Below are 18594 nucleotides of genomic sequence, written 5' to 3' on the forward strand. Positions count from 1 at the left end.
GTAATCTGTTACAACTCATTAATAATTCCATCCTAACCTATGCAGATGATGTCATCTTTTAAAGCATATAAAACCATCCATTCTTGCCTATGAAGAAGTCATCCTTTAAATGAATGTTCCATGCTTACCATTTAAGATAATACCATCCTTTAAAGCTCATTAAAAATTCCATCCTGGCCATTGAACATGATGTCATACTTTACAGCTCATCAAACATTCCATCCTTGCCTACAAAGATGATGTCATCCAACAAAAAACATTAAATATTCCATCCTTGCCTGTAAAGATGATGTCATACTATACAGCTCATTAAACATTCCATCCTTGCCTTTAAGAAGATGTAATACCTTCCAGCTCAATAAACATTCCATCCTTGCTGCTGAAGATTATGTCATCCATTGTAGTTTGTATAATATTCCATCCTTACCTTTAAAGATGAGGTCATCTGTGAAACCTTTTAAAAATTCCATACTTGCCTATAAAGATGATGCCATCCTTTACAGCTCATAAAACATTCCATCCCTGCCTATAACGATGATGTCATACTTTACAGCCCATAAAACATTCCATCCCTGCCTATAAAGATGATGTCATGCATTCCAGCTCATTAAACATTCCATCCTTGGCTATGAAGATGATGTTTAGATCTCTACTCCCCCTACAACTCTCCCCAGACGTCTGCGTTGTCAGTCTGACAGTTCGGGTCTAGACCTGGACCAGGTCTGTGGGAGCCCTGTAAATGGAATGGTCATCCAAGAGGAACAGAGAGGAAGTGTTGGTCCTGTGGGAGCGTGGTTATATGAATTAACCTCTTAAATATGTAAATGTGTAACGTTCACACTGAGATTAGTCAGATCAGCACATTAAACGTGTATTTATTTATTTTATTGTAAAAGCAGCGGCTCACTTCTGGAGTGAATCATATCCTTTTACAAAGACCAGGATAAGGAGTGTTTTAAAGGTATCAGGAGTCTGCTGTTCTAAGGGAGTGATGATTCCATTTAAACTTGTTAAAAATCATAAATAGTAAATGTGGATTAGTGAGCAGCGCCTCATTATTCAGAACAGTCACTTGATCGTCCATTTTCTCTCTCTCTCATGTGACATCACTGAAATGGCATTCTGGGAGTCCCAGCCAGTTAGGACACTTCATTTTGGGCAACCGCCTTCACCTCCAACAACGTTTTGATGATGTCGTCACTGTAGGAGAGGACGTCTCTCAGCACCTGCAGTGTGTGCTGACCAATCAGAGGAGGGGGCATCGGTCCAGACGGCGTGAAGCTGCTGAAGCGGACGGCGGGGCCTGGAGGAACAACCAGAGAAGACAGAAATACATGTGTTAATAAAGGTCGTTAATGCTGTAGTAGAGTTAAATAACCGTGTTAATAAAGCTTGTTAATGCTGTAGTAGAGTTAAATAACCGTGTTAATAAAGGTCATTAGTGCTGTAGTAGAGTTAAATAACCGTGTTAATAAAGGTCATTAATGCTGTAGTAGAGTTAAATAACCGCGTTAATAAAGGTCGTTAATGCTGTAGTAGAGTTCAATAACCGCGTTAATAAAGCTCGTTAATGCTGTAGTAGAGTTAAATAACCATGTTAATAAAGCTCGTTAATGCTGTAGTAGAGTTAAATAACCGTGTTAATAAAGGTCGTTAATGCTGTAGTAGAGTTTAATAACCGTGTTAAGTTAAATAACCACGTTAATAAAGGTCGTTAATGCTGTAGTAGAGTTAAATAACCACGTTAATAAAGGTCGTTAATGCTGGAGGAGAGTTAAATAACCATGTTAATAAAGGTCGTTAATGCTGTAGTAGAGTTAAATAACCGTGTTAAGTTAAATAACCGTGTTAATGAAGGTCGCTAATGCTGGAGGAGAGTTAAATAACCGTGTTAATAAAGGTCGTTAATGCTGGAGGAGAGTTAAATAACCATGTTAATAAAGGTCGCTAGTGCTGGAGGAGAGTTAAATAACCGTGTTAATAAAGGTCGTTAATGCTGGAGGAGAGTTAAATAACCATGTTAATAAAGGTCGTTAATGCTGGAGGAGAGTTAAATAACCATGTTAATAAAGGTCGTTAATGATGGAGGAGAGTTAAATAACCATGTTAATAAAGGTCGTTAATGCTGGAGGAGAGTTAAATAACCGTGTTAATAAAGGTCGTTAATGCTGGAGGAGAGTTAAATAACCGTGTTAATAAAGGTCGTTAATGCTGTAGGAGAGTTAAATAACTGTGTTAATAAAGGTCGTTAATGCTGGAGGAGAGTTAAATAACCGTGTTAATAAAGGTCGTTAATGCTGGAGGAGAGTTAAATAACCGTGTTAATAAAGGTCGTTAATGCTGGAGGAGAGTTAAATAACCGTGTTAATAAAGGTCGTTAATGCTGTAGGAGAGTTAAATAACCGTGTTAATAAAGGTCGTTAATGCTGTAGGAGAGTTAAATAACCGTGTTAATAAAGGTCGTTAATGCTGTAGGAGAGTTAAATAACCATGTTAATAAAGGTCGTTAATACTGTAGTAGAGTTAAATAACCGTGTTAAGTTAAATAACCGTGTTAATGAAGGTCGCTAATGCTGGAGGAGAGTTAAATAACCGTGTTAATAAAGGTCGTTAATGCTGGAGGAGAGTTAAATAACCATGTTAATAAAGGTCGTTAATGCTGGAGGAGAGTTAAATAACCATGTTAATAAAGGTCGTTAATGCTGTAGTAGAGTTAAATAACCGTGTTAATAAAGGTCGTTAATACTGTAGTAGAGTTAAATAACCGTGTTAAGTTAAATAACCATGTTAATGAAGGTCGCTAATGCTGGAGGAGAGTTAAATAACCATGTTAATAAAGGTCGTTAATGCTGGAGGAGAGTTAAATAACCATGTTAATAAAGGTCGTTAATGCTGTAGGAGAGTTAAATAACCATGTTAATAAAGGTCGTTAATGCTGTAGGAGAGTTAAATAACCATGTTAATAAAGGTCGTTAATGATGGAGGAGAGTTAAATAACCGTGTTAATAAAGGTCGTTAATGCTGGAGGAGAGTTAAATAACCATGTTAATAAAGGTCGTTAATGCTGTAGGAGAGTTAAATAACCGTGTTAATAAAGGTCATTAATGCTGTAGGAGAGTTAAATAACCGTGTTAATAAAGGTCATTAATGCTGTAGGAGAGTTAAATAACCATGTTAATAAAGGTCGTTAATGCTGGAGGAGAGTTAAATAACCGTGTTAATAAAGGTCGTTGATGCTGGAGGAGAGTTAAATAACCGTGTTAATAAAGGTCGTTAATGCTGGAGGAGAGTTAAATAACCGTGTTTAGTTAAATAACCGTGTTAATAAAGGTCGTTAATGCTGTAGGAGAGTTAAATAACCGTGTTAAGTTAAATAACCGTGTTAATAAAGGTCGTTAATGCTGTAGGAGAGTTAAATAACCGTGTTAATAAAGGTCGTTAATGCTGTAGGAGAGTTAAATAACCGTGTTAATAAAGCTCATTAATGCTGTAGTAGAGTTAAATAACCGTGTTAATAAAGCTCATTAATGCTGTAGGAGAGTTAAATAACCGTGTTAATAAAGGTCGTTAATGCTGTAGGAGAGTTAAATAACCGTGTTAATAAAGGTCGTTAATGCTGTAGGAGAGTTAAATAACCGTGTTTAGTTAAATAACCATGTTAATAAAGGTCGTTAATGCTGTAGTAGAGTTAAATAACCGTGTTAATAAAGGTCGTTAATGCTGTAGTAGAGTTAAATAACCGTGTTAATAAAGGTCGTTAATGCTGTAGGAGAGTTAAATAACCGTGTTAAGTTAAATAACCGTGTTAATGAAGGTCGCTAATGCTGGAGGAGAGTTAAATAACCATGTTAATAAAGGTCGTTAATGCTGGAGGAGAGTTAAATAACCATGTTAATAAAGGTCGTTAATGCTGTAGGAGAGTTAAATAACCATGTTAATAAAGGTCGTTAATGCTGTAGGAGAGTTAAATAACCATGTTAATAAAGGTCGTTAATGATGGAGGAGAGTTAAATAACCGTGTTAATAAAGGTCGTTAATGCTGGAGGAGAGTTAAATAACCATGTTAATAAAGGTCGTTAATGCTGTAGGAGAGTTAAATAACCATGTTAATAAAGGTCATTAATGCTGTAGGAGAGTTAAATAACCGTGTTAATAAAGGTCATTAATGCTGTAGGAGAGTTAAATAACCGTGTTAATAAAGGTCATTAATGCTGTAGGAGAGTTAAATAACCGTGTTAATAAAGGTCGTTGATGCTGGAGGAGAGTTAAATAACCGTGTTAAGTTAAATAACCCTGTTAATAAAGGTCGTTAATGCTGGAGGAGAGTTAAATAACCGTGTTTAGTTAAATAACCGTGTTAATAAAGGTCGTTAATGCTGTAGGAGAGTTAAATAACCGTGTTAAGTTAAATAACCGTGTTAATAAAGGTCGTTAATGCTGTAGGAGAGTTAAATAACCGTGTTAATAAAGGTCGTTAATGCTGTAGGAGAGTTAAATAACCGTGTTAATAAAGCTCATTAATGCTGTAGTAGAGTTAAATAACCGTGTTAATAAAGGTCGTTAATGCTGTAGGAGAGTTAAATAACCGTGTTAATAAAGGTCGTTAATGCTGTAGTAGAGTTAAAAAACCGTGTTAATAAAGGTCGTTAATGCTGTAGGAGAGTTAAATAACCGTGTTTAGTTAAATAACCATGTTAATAAAGGTCGTTAATGCTGTAGTAGAGTTAAATAACCGTGTTAATAAAGGTCGTTAATGCTGTAGTAGAGTTAAATAACCGTGTTAATAAAGGTCGTTAATGCTGTAGGAGAGTTAAATAACCGTGTTAAGTTAAATAACCGTGTTAATGAAGGTCGCTAATGCTGGAGGAGAGTTAAATAACCATGTTAATAAAGGTCGTTAATGCTGGAGGAGAGTTAAATAACCGTGTTAATAAAGGTCGTTAATGCTGTAGGAGAGTTAAATAACCGTGTTAATAAAGGTCGTTAATGCTGTAGGAGAGTTAAATAACCATGTTAATAAAGGGCGTTAATGCTGGAGGAGAGTTAAATAACCATGTTAATAAAGGTCGTTAATGCTGGAGGAGAGTTAAATAACCGTGTTAATAAAGGGCGTTAATGCTGGAGGAGAGTTAAATAACCATGTTAATAAAGGTCGTTAATGCTGTAGGAGAGTTAAATAACCGTGTTAATAAAGGTCGTTAATGCTGGAGGAGAGTTAAATAACCGTGTTAATAAAGGTCATTAATGCTGTAGGAGAGTTAAATAACCATGTTAATAAAGGTCGTTAATGCTGGAGGAGAGTTAAATAACCATGTTAATAAAGGTCGTTGATGCTGGAGGAGAGTTAAATAACCGTGTTTAGTTAAATAACCGTGTTAATAAAGGTCGTTAATGCTGTAGGAGAGTTAAATAACCGTGTTAAGTTAAATAACCATGTTAATAAAGGTCGTTGATGCTGGAGGAGAGTTAAATAACCGTGTTTAGTTAAATAACCGTGTTAATAAAGGTCGTTAATGCTGTAGGAGAGTTAAATAACCGTGTTAAGTTAAATAACCGTGTTAATAAAGGTCGTTAATGCTGTAGGAGAGTTAAATAACCGTGTTAATAAAGGTCGTTAATGCTGTAGGAGAGTTAAATAACCGTGTTAATAAAGGTCATTAATGCTGTAGGAGAGTTAAATAACCGTGTTAATAAAGGTCGTTAATGCTGTAGTAGAGTTAAATAACCGTGTTAATAAAGGTCGTTAATGCTGTAGGAGAGTTAAATAACCGTGTTAAGTTAAATAACCGTGTTAATAAAGGTCGTTAATGCTGTAGGAGAGTTAAATAACCGTGTTAATAAAGGTCGTTAATGCTGTAGGAGAGTTAAATAACCGTGTTAATAAAGGTCGTTAATGCTGTAGGAGAGTTAAATAACCGCGTTTAGTTAAATAACCATGTTAATAAAGGTCTATAATGCTGTAGTAGATTACAAATACTTTGTTACCTTACTTTAGTAGAAATGTTTAGCATCTATACTTTACTGTAGTAATTATTTTTCAGCCAACTTTTTACTTCTACTCCTTACATTTTAAAAATAGCCTCGTTACTCCTTTTTTAAATTTCAGCTTGTTTTCATTCTGTCTTGTCATCGTTCAAAAAAGCACAAATAAAAACTCCCAAAACCTATCCTGATAAATCACGCCATCCAGATAGAGTGAATTTGATTGTGGTTGGATGAGAAGTGTAAACATAAAACCATTCTGACACCCCATTGGTTTGAACGCGATCCATCGCACCTGTGCACGACACAAATCACGTCACACACCAGCAAGGAAATATCGGACGTATGTAGCCTAGTATGAAGATGTCTGTGGTAGAGACTCAGGAGAACCGGAGCGAAATGTCCCAACCAATCACCAGCGAGGAGGCTGGTAGTACACATATATGGTTCTTGAGTATATTTGTGTTGTACTAAAATGTGTTCATTTTCAATGGGCATAAATGTGGCTGAAACAGGTGCATCCCAAATATTTCAACATTAACAATTTAATATAACATTTTAGTCATTATGGCCGTTAGAAACATGTTTTTGGGGAGGTGGGAAAGTGAGCTGTAGACCCCTGTGGCCAAACTAAGCTTTGGTCCTTAATGGCATATCCCCCCCTTACATTACTTTTACTTTTATACTTTAAGTAGTTTTAAACCAGTACTTTTATACTTTCAGTAGTTTGAACCAGTACTTTTATAATTTCAGTAGTTTGAAACCAGTACTTTTATACTTTGAGTAGTTTTAAACCAGAACTTTTATACTGTGAGTAGTTTAAACCAGTACTTTTATACTTTGAGTAGTTTGAAACCAATACTTTTACACTTTGAGTAGTTTAAACCAGTACTTTTACACTTTGAGTAGTTTTAAATCAGTACTTTTATACTTTTGGTAGATTGAAAACATTACTTTTAAACTTGGAGTCGTTTGAAACCAGTACTTTTGGACTTTGAGTAATTTGAAACCAGTACTTGTATCTTTTGAGTACTATTTAACCACGACTTTTATACATTGAGTAGTTTGAAACCAGTACTTTTATACTTTGAGTAGATTGAAACCAGTACTGTTATACTTTGAGTAGTTTTAAACCAGTACTGTTATACTTTGAGTAGTTTTAAACCAGTACTTTTATACATTAAGTAGTTTGAAACTAGTACTTTTATACATTAAGTAGTTTGAAACTAGTACTTTTATGCTTTGAGTAGTTTGAAACCAGTAAATTTATACATTAAGTAGTTTGAAACCAGTACTTTAATGCTTTCAGTAGATTGAAACCAGTACTTTTATACGTTGAGTAGTTTTAAACCAGTACTTTTATGCTTTGAATAGATTGAAATCAGTACATTTATACATTAAGTAGTGTAAAATCAGTACTTTTATGCTTTCAGTAGTTTTAAACCAGTACTTTTATACGTTGAGTAGTTTTAGACAAGTACTTTTACACTTTGAGTAGTTTTAAACCAGTAGTGTTATGCTTTGAGTAGTTTTGAACCAGTACTTTTATACTTTTAGAAGTTTTAAACCAGTAGTTTTACACTTTATGTAGTTTGAAACGAGTACTTTTATACTTTGAGTAGTTTGAAACCAGTACTTTTATGCTTTCAGTAGATTGAAACCAGTACTTTTAGACTTTGAGTCGTTTTTAAACCAGTACTTTTATCCATTGAGTAGTTTGAAACCAGTACTTTTATACATTAAGTAGTTTGAAACCAGTACTTTTATACTGTGAGTCGTTTTAAACCAGTACTTTTATACTTTGGGTAGTTTAAAGCAGTACTTTTATGCTTTGAGGAGGTTGTAAACCAGTACTTTTATCCTTTGAGTAGTTTGAAACCAGTACATTTATACATTAAGTAGTTTGAAACCAGTACTTTTATACATTAAGTAGTTTGAAACCAGTACTTTTATGCTTTGAGGAGGTTGTAAACCAGTACTTTTATCCTTTGAGTAGTTTGAAACCAGTACATTTATACATTAAGTAGTTTGAAACCAGTACTTTTATGCTTTCAGTAGTTTTGAACCAGTACTTTTAGACTTTGAGTAGTTTTTGAACCAGTACTTTTAACCTTTGAGTAATTTGAAACCAGTACTTTTATACATTAAGTAGTTTGAAACCAGTACTTTTATGATTTCAGTAGATTGAAACCAGTACTTTTATACTATGAGTAGTCTGAACCAGTACTTTTATACTTTGAGTAGTTTTAAATCAGTACTTTTAACTTTGGGTAGTTTTAAACCAGTACTTTTATACTTTGAGTAGTTTTAAATCAGAACATTTATACTGTGAGTAGTTTGAAACAAGTACTTTTACACTTTGAGTAGTTTTAAACCAGTACTTTTATGATTTCAGTAGATTGAAACCAGTACTTTATCCTTTGAGTAGTTTGAAACCAGTACTTTTATGCTTTGAGTAGATTGAAACCAGTAACTTAATACATTGAGTAGATTAAACAAGTACTTTTATACTTTTAGAAGTTTTAAAACCAGTACTTTTAAACTTTGAGAAGTTTGAAACCAGTACTTTTACACTTTAAGTACTTTTAAACCAGTACTTTTGGACTTTGAGTAATTTGAAACCAGTACTTGTATACCTTGAGTACTATTTAACCAGTATTTTATACATCGAGTAGTTTTAAACCAGTACTTTAATACTTTGAGTAGTTTTAAACCAGTACTTTTATACTTTGAGTAGTTTTAAATCAGTAATTTTATACTTTGAGTAGTTTTAAATCAGTAATTTTACACTTTGGGTAGTTTTAAACCAGTACTTTTATCCTTTGAGTAGTTTTAAACCAGTACTTTTATCCTTTGAGTAGTTTTAAACCAGTACTTTTATACTTTGAGTAGTTTTAAATCAGTAATTTTACACTTTGGGTAGTTTTAAACCAGTACTTTTATACTTTGAGTAGTTTTAAATCAGTAATTTTACACTTTGGGTAGTTTTAAACCAGTACTTTTATACTTTGAGTAGTTTTAAATCAGAACTTTTATACTGTGAGTAGTTTGAAACAAGTACTTTTACACTTTGAGTAGTTTTAAAACCAGTACTTTTAAACTTTGAGAAGTTTTAAACCAGTACTTTGACACTTTGAGTAGTTTTAAACCAATACTTTTATCCTTTGAGTAGTTTTAAACCAGTACTTTTATACTTTGAGTAGTTTTAAATCAGTAATTTTACACTTTGGGTAGTTTTAAACCAGTACTTTTATACTTTGAGTAGTTTTAAATCAGTAATTTTACACTTTGGGTAGTTTTAAACCAGTACTTTTATACTTTGAGTAGTTTTAAATCAGAACTTTTATACTGTGAGTAGTTTGAAACAAGTACTTTTACACTTTGAGTAGTTTTAAAACCAGTACTTTTAAACTTTGAGAAGTTTGAAACCAGTACTTTTACACTTTAAGTACTTTTAAACCAGTACTTTTGGACTTTGAGTAATTTGAAACCAGTACTTGTATACTTTGAGTACTATTTAACCAGTATTTTATACATCGAGTAGTTTTAAACCAGTACTTTTATACTTTGAGTAGTTTTAAACCAGTACTTTGACACTTTGAGTAGTTTTAAACCAGTACTTTTATCTTTTGAGTAGTTTGAAACCAGTGCTTTTATGCTATGAGTAGTTTGAACCAGTACTTTTATACGTTGAGTAGTTTTAAACCAGTACTTTTATACTTTGAGTAGTTTTAAATCAGTAATTTTACACTTTGGGTAGTTTTAAACCAGTACTTTTATACTTTGAGTAGTTTTAAATCAGAACTTTTATACTGTGAGAAGTTTGAAACAAGTACTTTTACACTTTGAGTAGTTTTAAACCAGTACTTTTATACTTTGAGTAGTTTGAAACCAGTACTTTTATACATTAAGTAGTTTTAAACCAGTACTTTGACACTTTGAGTAGTTTTAAACCAGTACTTTTATCCTTTGAGTAGTTTGAAACCAGTACTTTTATGCTATGAGTAGTTTGAACCAGTACTTTTATACTTTGAGTAGTTTTAAACCAGTGCTTTTATACTTTGAGTAGTTTTAAATCAGTACTTTTACACTTTGGGTAGTTTTAAACCAGTACTTTTACACTTTGAGTAGTTTTAAACCAGTACTGTTATACTTTGAGTAGTTTTAAACCAGTACTGTTATACTTTGAGTAGTTTTAAACCAGTACTTTTATACATTAAGTAGTTTGAAACTAGTACTTTTATACATTAAGTAGTTTGAAACTAGTACTTTTATGCTTTGAGTAGTTTGAAACCAGTAAATTTATACATTAAGTAGTTTGAAACCAGTACTTTAATGCTTTCAGTAGATTGAAACCAGTACTTTTATACGTTGAGTAGTTTTAAACCAGTACCTTTATGCTTTGAATAGATTGAAATCAGTACATTTATACATTAAGTAGTGTAAAATCAGTACTTTTATGCTTTCAGTAGATTGAAACCAGTACTTTTATACGTTGAGTAGTTTTAGACAAGTACTTTTACACTTTGAGTAGTTTGAAACCAGTACTTTTATGCTTTCAGTAGATTGAAACCAGTACTTTTAGACTTTGAGTCGTTTTTAAACCAGTACTTTTATCCATTGAGTAGTTTGAAACCAGTACTTTTATACATTAAGTAGTTTGAAACCAGTACTTTTATACTGTGAGTCGTTTTAAACCAGTACTTTTATACTTTGGGTAGTTTAAAGCAGTACTTTTATGCTTTCAGTAGATTGAAACCAGAACTTTTATACTGTGAGTCGTTTTAAACCAGTACTTTTATACTTTGGGTAGTTTAAAGCAGTACTTTTATGCTTTGAGGAGGTTGTAAACCAGTACTTTTATCCTTTGAGTAGTTTGAAACCAGTACATTTATACATTAAGTACTTTGAAACCAGTACTTTTATACATTAAGTAGTTTGAAACCAGTGCTTTTATACTTTGGGTAGTTTAAAGCAGTACTTTTATGCTTTGAGGAGGTTGTAAACCAGTACTTTTATCCTTTGAGTAGTTTGAAACCAGTACTTTTATACATTAAGTAGTTTGAAACCAGTACTTTTATACATTAAGTAGTTTGAAACCAGTACTTTTATGCTTTCAGTAGTTTTGAACCAGTACTTTTAGACTTTGAGTAGTTTTAAATCAGTACTTTTACACTTTGGGTAGTTTTAAACCAGTACTTTTATACTTTGAGTAGTTTTAAATCAGAACATTTATACTGTGAGTAGTTTGAAACAAGTACTTTTACACTTTGAGTAGTTTTAAACCAGTACTTTTATGATTTCAGTAGATTGAAACCAGTACTTTTATCCTTTGAGTAGTTTGAAACCAGTACTTTTATGCTTTGAGTAGATTGAAACCAGTAACTTAATACATTGAGTAGATTAAACAAGTACTTTTATACTTTTAGAAATTTTAAAACCAGTACTTTTAAACTTTGAGAAGTTTGAAACCAGTACTTTTACACTTTAAGTACTTTTAAACCAGTACTTTTGGACTTTGAGTAATTTGAAACCAGTACTTGTATACCTTGAGTACTATTTAACCAGTATTTTATACATCGAGTAGTTTTAAACCAGTACTTTTATACTTTGAGTAGTTTTAAACCAGTACTTTGACACTTTGAGTAGTTTTAAACCAGTACTTTTATACTTTGAGTAGTTTTAAACCAGTACTTTTATACTTTGAGTAGTTTTAAATCAGTACTTTTATCCTTTGAGTAGTTTTAAACCAGTACTTTTATACTTTGAGTAGTTTTAAACCAGTACTTTTATCCTTTGAGTAGTTTTAAACCAGTACTTTTATACTTTGAGTAGTTTTAAATCAGTAATTTTACACTTTGGGTAGTTTTAAACCAGTACTTTTATACTTTGAGTAGTTTTAAATCAGAACTTTTATACTGTGAGTAGTTTGAAACAAGTACTTTTACACTTTGAGTAGTTTTAAAACCAGTACTTTTAAACTTTGAGAAGTTTGAAACCAGTACTTTTACACTTTAAGTACTTTTAAACCAGTACTTTTGGACTTTGAGTAATTTGAAACCAGTACTTGTATACTTTGAGTACTATTTAACCAGTATTTTATACATCGAGTAGTTTTAAACCAGTACTTTTATACTTTGAGTAGTTTTAAACCAGTACTTTGACACTTTGAGTAGTTTTAAACCAGTACTTTTATCTTTTGAGTAGTTTGAACCAGTACTTTTATACGTTGAGTAGTTTTAAACCAGTACTTTTATACTTTGAGTAGTTTTAAATCAGTAATTTTACACTTTGGGTAGTTTTAAACCAGTACTTTTATACTTTGAGTAGTTTTAAATCAGAACTTTTATACTGTGAGAAGTTTGAAACAAGTACTTTTACACTTTGAGTAGTTTTAAACCAGTACTTTTATACTTTGAGTAGTTTGAAACCAGTACTTTTATACATTAAGTAGTTTTAAACCAGTACTTTGACACTTTGAGTAGTTTTAAACCAGTACTTTTATCCTTTGAGTAGTTTGAAACCAGTACTTTTATGCTATGAGTAGTTTGAACCAGTACTTTTATACTTTGAGTAGTTTTAAACCAGTGCTTTTATACTTTGAGTAGTTTTAAATCAGTACTTTTACACTTTGGGTAGTTTTAAACCAGTACTTTTACACTTTGAGTAGTTTTAAATCAGAACTTTTACACTTTGAGTTGATTTAAACCAGTACGTTTACACTTTGAGTAGTTTGAAACCAGTACTTTTATGCTTTGAGTTGATTGAAACCAGTACTTTTATGGTATGAGTACATTGAAACCAGTACTTTTATACTTTGAGTAGTTTTAAACCAGTACTTTTATACTTTGAGTACTTTTAAACCAGTACTTTTATACTTTATGTATTTTTAAACCAGTACTTTTTCACTTCTAGGAGTTTTAAACCAGTACTTTTATACTTTGAGTACTTTTAAACCAGTACTTTTATACTTTGAGTTGTTTTAAACCAGTACTTTTATACTTTATGTATTTTTAAACCAGTACTTTTTCACTTCTAGTAGTTTTAAACCAGTACTTTTATACTTTGAGTACTTTTAAACCAGTACTTTTATACTTTATGTGGTTTTAAACCAGTACTTTTATACTTTGAGTACTTTTAAACCAGTACTTTTATACTTTATGTGGTTTTAAACCAGTACTTTTATACTTTGAGTACTTTTAAACCAGTACTTTTATACTTTGAGTAGTTTTAAACCAGTACTTTTATACTTTGAGTACGTTTAAACCAGTACTTTTATACTTTGAGTTGTTTTAAACCAGTACTTCTATCTTTTGAGTAGTTTGAAACCAGTACTTTTATGCTTTCAGTAGATTGAAACCAGTACTTTTAGACTTTGAGTCGTTTTTAAACCAGTACTTTTATCCATTGAGTAGTTTGAAACCAGTACTTTTATACATTAAGTAGTTTGAAACCAGTACTTTTATGCTTTCAGTAGATTGAAACCAGAACTTTTATATTGTGAGTCGTTTTAAACCAGTACTTTTAAACTTTGAGAAGTTTGAAACCAGTGCTTTTATGCTATGAGTAGTTTGAACCAGTACTTTTATACATTAAGTACTTTTAAACCAGTAATTTTATACTTTGAGTAGTTTTAAATCAGTACTTTAACACTTTGGGTAGTTTTAAACCAGTACTTTTATACTTTGAGTAGTTTTAAATCAGAACTTTTATACTGTGAGTAGATTGAAACCAGTAACTTAATACATTGAGTAGATTAAACAAGTACTTTTATACTTTTAGAAGTTTTAAAACCAGTACTTTTAAACTTTGAGAAGTTTGAAACCAGTACTTTTATGCTATGATTAGTTTGAACCAGTACTTTTATACTTTGAGTAGTTTTAAACCAGTACTTTTATGATTTCAGTAGATTGAAACCAGTACTTTTATACGTTGAGTAGTTTTAGACAAGTACTTTTACACTTTGAGTAGTTTGAAACCAGTACTTTTATGCTTTCAGTAGATTGAAACCAGTACTTTTAGACTTTGAGTCGTTTTTAAACCAGTACTTTTATCCATTGAGTAGTTTGAAACCAGTACTTTTATACATTAAGTAGTTTGAAACCAGTACTTTTATACTGTGAGTCGTTTTAAACCAGTACTTTTATACTTTGGGTAGTTTAAAGCAGTACTTTTATGCTTTCAGTAGATTGAAACCAGAACTTTTATACTGTGAGTCGTTTTAAACCAGTACTTTTATACTTTGGGTAGTTTAAAGCAGTACTTTTATGCTTTGAGGAGGTTGTAAACCAGTACTTTTATCCTTTGAGTAGTTTGAAACCAGTACATTTATACATTAAGTACTTTGAAACCAGTACTTTTATACATTAAGTAGTTTGAAACCAGTGCTTTTATACTTTGGGTAGTTTAAAGCATTACTTTTATGCTTTGAGGTTGTAAACCAGTACTTTTATCCTTTGAGTAGTTTGAAACCAGTACTTTTATACATTAAGTAGTTTGAAACCAGTACTTTTATACATTAAGTAGTTTGAAACCAGTACTTTTATGCTTTCAGTAGTTTTGAACCAGTACTTTTAGACTTTGAGTAGTTTTAAATCAGTACTTTTACACTTTGGGTAGTTTTAAACCAGTACTTTTATACTTTGAGTAGTTTTAAATCAGAACATTTATACTGTGAGTAGTTTAAACCAGTACTTTTACACTTTGAGTAGTTTTAAACCAGTACTTTTATGATTTCAGTAGATTGAAACCAGTACTTTTATCCTTTGAGTAGTTTGAAACCAGTACTTTTATGCTTTGAGTAGATTGAAACCAGTAACTTAATACATTGAGTAGATTAAACAAGTACTTTTATACTTTTAGAAATTTTAAAACCAGTACTTTTAAACTTTGAGAAGTTTGAAACCAGTACTTTTACACTTTAAGTACTTTTAAACCAGTACTTTTGGACTTTGAGTAATTTGAAACCAGTACTTGTATACCTTGAGTACTATTTAACCAGTATTTTATACATCGAGTAGTTTTAAACCAGTACTTTTATACTTTGAGTAGTTTTAAACCAGTACTTTGACACTTTGAGTAGTTTTAAACCAGTACTTTTATACTTTGAGTAGTTTTAAACCAGTACTTTTATACTTTGAGTAGTTTTAAATCAGTACTTTTATCCTTTGAGTAGTTTTAAACCAGTACTTTTATACTTTGAGTAGTTTTAAACCAGTACTTTTATCCTTTGAGTAGTTTTAAACCAGTACTTTTATACTTTGAGTAGTTTTAAAACCAGTACTTTTAAACTTTGAGAAGTTTGAAACCAGTACTTTTACACTTTAAGTACTTTTAAACCAGTACTTTTGGACTTTGAGTAATTTGAAACCAGTACTTGTATACTTTGAGTACTATTTAACCAGTATTTTATACATCGAGTAGTTTTAAACCAGTACTTTTATACTTTGAGTAGTTTTAAACCAGTACTTTGACACTTTGAGTAGTTTTAAACCAGTACTTTTATCTTTTGAGTAGTTTGAACCAGTACTTTTATACGTTGAGTAGTTTTAAACCAGTACTTTTATACTTTGAGTAGTTTTAAATCAGTAATTTTACACTTTGGGTAGTTTTAAACCAGTACTTTTATACTTTGAGTAGTTTTAAATCAGAACTTTTATACTGTGAGAAGTTTGAAACAAGTACTTTTACACTTTGAGTAGTTTTAAACCAGTACTTTTATACTTTGAGTAGTTTGAAACCAGTACTTTTATACATTAAGTAGTTTTAAACCAGTACTTTTATCCTTTGAGTAGTTTGAAACCAGTACTTTTATGCTATGAGTAGTTTGAACCAGTACTTTTATACTTTGAGTAGTTTTAAACCAGTGCTTTTATACTTTGAGTAGTTTTAAATCAGTACTTTTACACTTTGGGTAGTTTTAAACCAGTACTTTTACACTTTGAGTAGTTTTAAATCAGAACTTTTACACTTTGAGTTGATTTAAACCAGTACGTTTACACTTTGAGTAGTTTGAAACCAGTACTTTTATGCTTTGAGTTGATTGAAACCAGTACTTTTATGGTATGAGTACATTGAAACCAGTACTTTTATACTTTGAGTAGTTTTAAACCAGTACTTTTATACTTTGAGTACTTTTAAACCAGTACTTTTATACTTTATGTATTTTTAAACCAGTACTTTTTCACTTCTAGGAGTTTTAAACCAGTACTTTTATACTTTGAGTACTTTTAAACCAGTACTTTTATACTTTGAGTTGTTTTAAACCAGTACTTTTATACTTTATGTATTTTTAAACCAGTACTTTTTCACTTCTAGTAGTTTTAAACCAGTACTTTTATACTTTGAGTACTTTTAAACCAGTACTTTTATACTTTATGTGGTTTTAAACCAGTACTTTTATACTTTGAGTACTTTTAAACCAGTACTTTTATACTTTATGTGGTTTTAAACCAGTACTTTTATACTTTGAGTACTTTTAAACCAGTACTTTTATACTTTGAGTAGTTTTAAACCAGTACTTTTATACTTTGAGTACGTTTAAACCAGTACTTTTATACTTTGAGTTGTTTTAAACCAGTACTTCTATCTTTTGAGTAGTTTGAAACCAGTACTTTTATGCTTTCAGTAGATTGAAACCAGTACTTTTAGACTTTGAGTCGTTTTTAAACCAGTACTTTTATCCATTGAGTAGTTTGAAACCAGTACTTTTATACATTAAGTAGTTTGAAACCAGTACTTTTATGCTTTCAGTAGATTGAATCCAGAACTTTTATATTGTGAGTCGTTTTAAACCAGTACTTTTAAACTTTGAGAAGTTTGAAACCAGTGCTTTTATGCTATGAGTAGTTTGAACCAGTACTTTTATACATTAAGTACTTTTAAACCAGTACTTTTATACTTTGAGTAGTTTTAAATCAGTACTTTAACACTTTGGGTAGTTTTAAACCAGTACTTTTATACTTTGAGTAGATTGAAACCAGTAACTTAATACATTGAGTAGATTAAACAAGTACTTTTATACTTTTAGAAGTTTTAAAACCAGTACTTTTAAACTTTGAGAAGTTTGAAACCAGTACTTTTATGCTATGATTAGTTTGAACCAGTACTTTTATACTTTGAGTAGTTTTAAACCAGTACTTTTACACTTTGGGTAGTTTTAAACCAGTACTTTTATACTTTGAGTAGTTTTAAATCAGAACGTTTATACTGTCAGTAGTTTGAAACAAGTACTTTTACACTTTGAGTAGTTTTAAACCAGTACTTTTATGATTTCAGTAGATTGAAACCAGTACTTTTATCCTTTGAGTAGTTTTAAACCAGTACTTTTATACTTTGAGTACTTTTAAACCAGTACTTTTATACTTTCAGTACTTTTAAACCAGTACTTTTATACTTTGAGTACTTTTAAACCAGTACTTTTATACTTTATGTGGTTTTAAACCAGTACTTTTATACTTTATGTGGTTTTAAACCAGTACTTTTATACTTTATGTGGTTTTAAACCAGTATTTTTATACTTTATGTGGTTTTAAACCAGTACTTTTATACTTTATGTAGTTTGAAACCAGTACTTTCATACTTTATGTAGTTTGAAACCAGTACTTTTATACTTTATGTGGTTTTAAACCAGTACTGTTATACTTTGTGTACTTTAAACCAGTACTTTTACACTTTGAGTAGTTTTAAACCAGTACTTTTATACTTTATGTAGTTTTAAACCAGTACTTTTATACTTTATGTAGTTTTAACCAGTACTTTTATACTTTATGTGGTTTAAAACCAGTACTTTTATAATTTATGTGGTTTTAAACCAGTACTTTTATACTTTATGTAGTTTTAAACCAGTACTTTTATCCTTTGAGTACTTTTAAACCAGTACTTTTATACTTTGAGTAGTTTTAAACCAGTACTTTTACAATTTGAGTAGTTTTAAACCAGTACTTTTATACTTTGAGTACTTTTAAATCAGAACTTTTACACTTTGAGTTGATTTAAACCAGTACGTTTACACTTTGAGTAGTTTGAAACCAGTACTTTTATGCTTTGAGTTGATTGAAACCAGTACTTTTATGGTATGAGTACATTGAAACCAGTACTTTTATACTTTGAGTAGTTTTAAACCAGTACTTTTATACTTTATGTGGTTTTAAACCAGTACTTTTATACTTTGAGTTGTTTTAAACCAGTACTTTTATACTTTATACGTTGAGTAGTTTTAAACCAGTACTTTTTCACTTCTAGGAGTTTTAAACCAGTACTTTTATACTTTGAGTACTTTTAAACCAGTACTTTTATACTTTGAGTTGTTTTAAACCAGTACTTTTATACTTTATGTATTTTTAAACCAGTACTTTTTCACTTCTAGTAGTTTTAAACCAGTACTTTTATACTTTATGTGGTTTTAAACCAGTACTTTTATACTTTGAGTACTTTTAAACCAGTACTTTTATACTTTATGTGGTTTTAAACCAGTACTTTTATACTTTGAGTACTTTTAAACCAGTACTTTTATACTTTGAGTAGTTTTAAACCAGTACTTTTATACTTTGAGTACGTTTAAACCAGTACTTTTATACTTTATGTATTTTTAAACCAGTACTTTTTCACTTC

General features: G+C 30.9%; 1 long non-coding RNA gene across 1 annotated transcript in view; it reads right to left on the bottom strand.

Moving 5' to 3' along the window:
- Positions 1-850: 850 nt before the first annotated feature.
- LOC121527519 overlaps positions 851-18594 on the bottom strand; it is a 32926-nt gene continuing 15182 nt past the window's right edge. Inside the window, exon 2 of the long non-coding RNA XR_005993422.1 lies at positions 851-1303. This is a non-coding gene — a long non-coding RNA (uncharacterized LOC121527519). The remainder of the gene's footprint in view (positions 1304-18594) is intronic.

The sequence above is a fragment of the Cheilinus undulatus genome, linkage group 19, assembly GCF_018320785.1.
Source record: "Cheilinus undulatus linkage group 19, ASM1832078v1, whole genome shotgun sequence".
Classification (NCBI taxonomy): domain Eukaryota; kingdom Metazoa; phylum Chordata; class Actinopteri; order Labriformes; family Labridae; genus Cheilinus; species Cheilinus undulatus.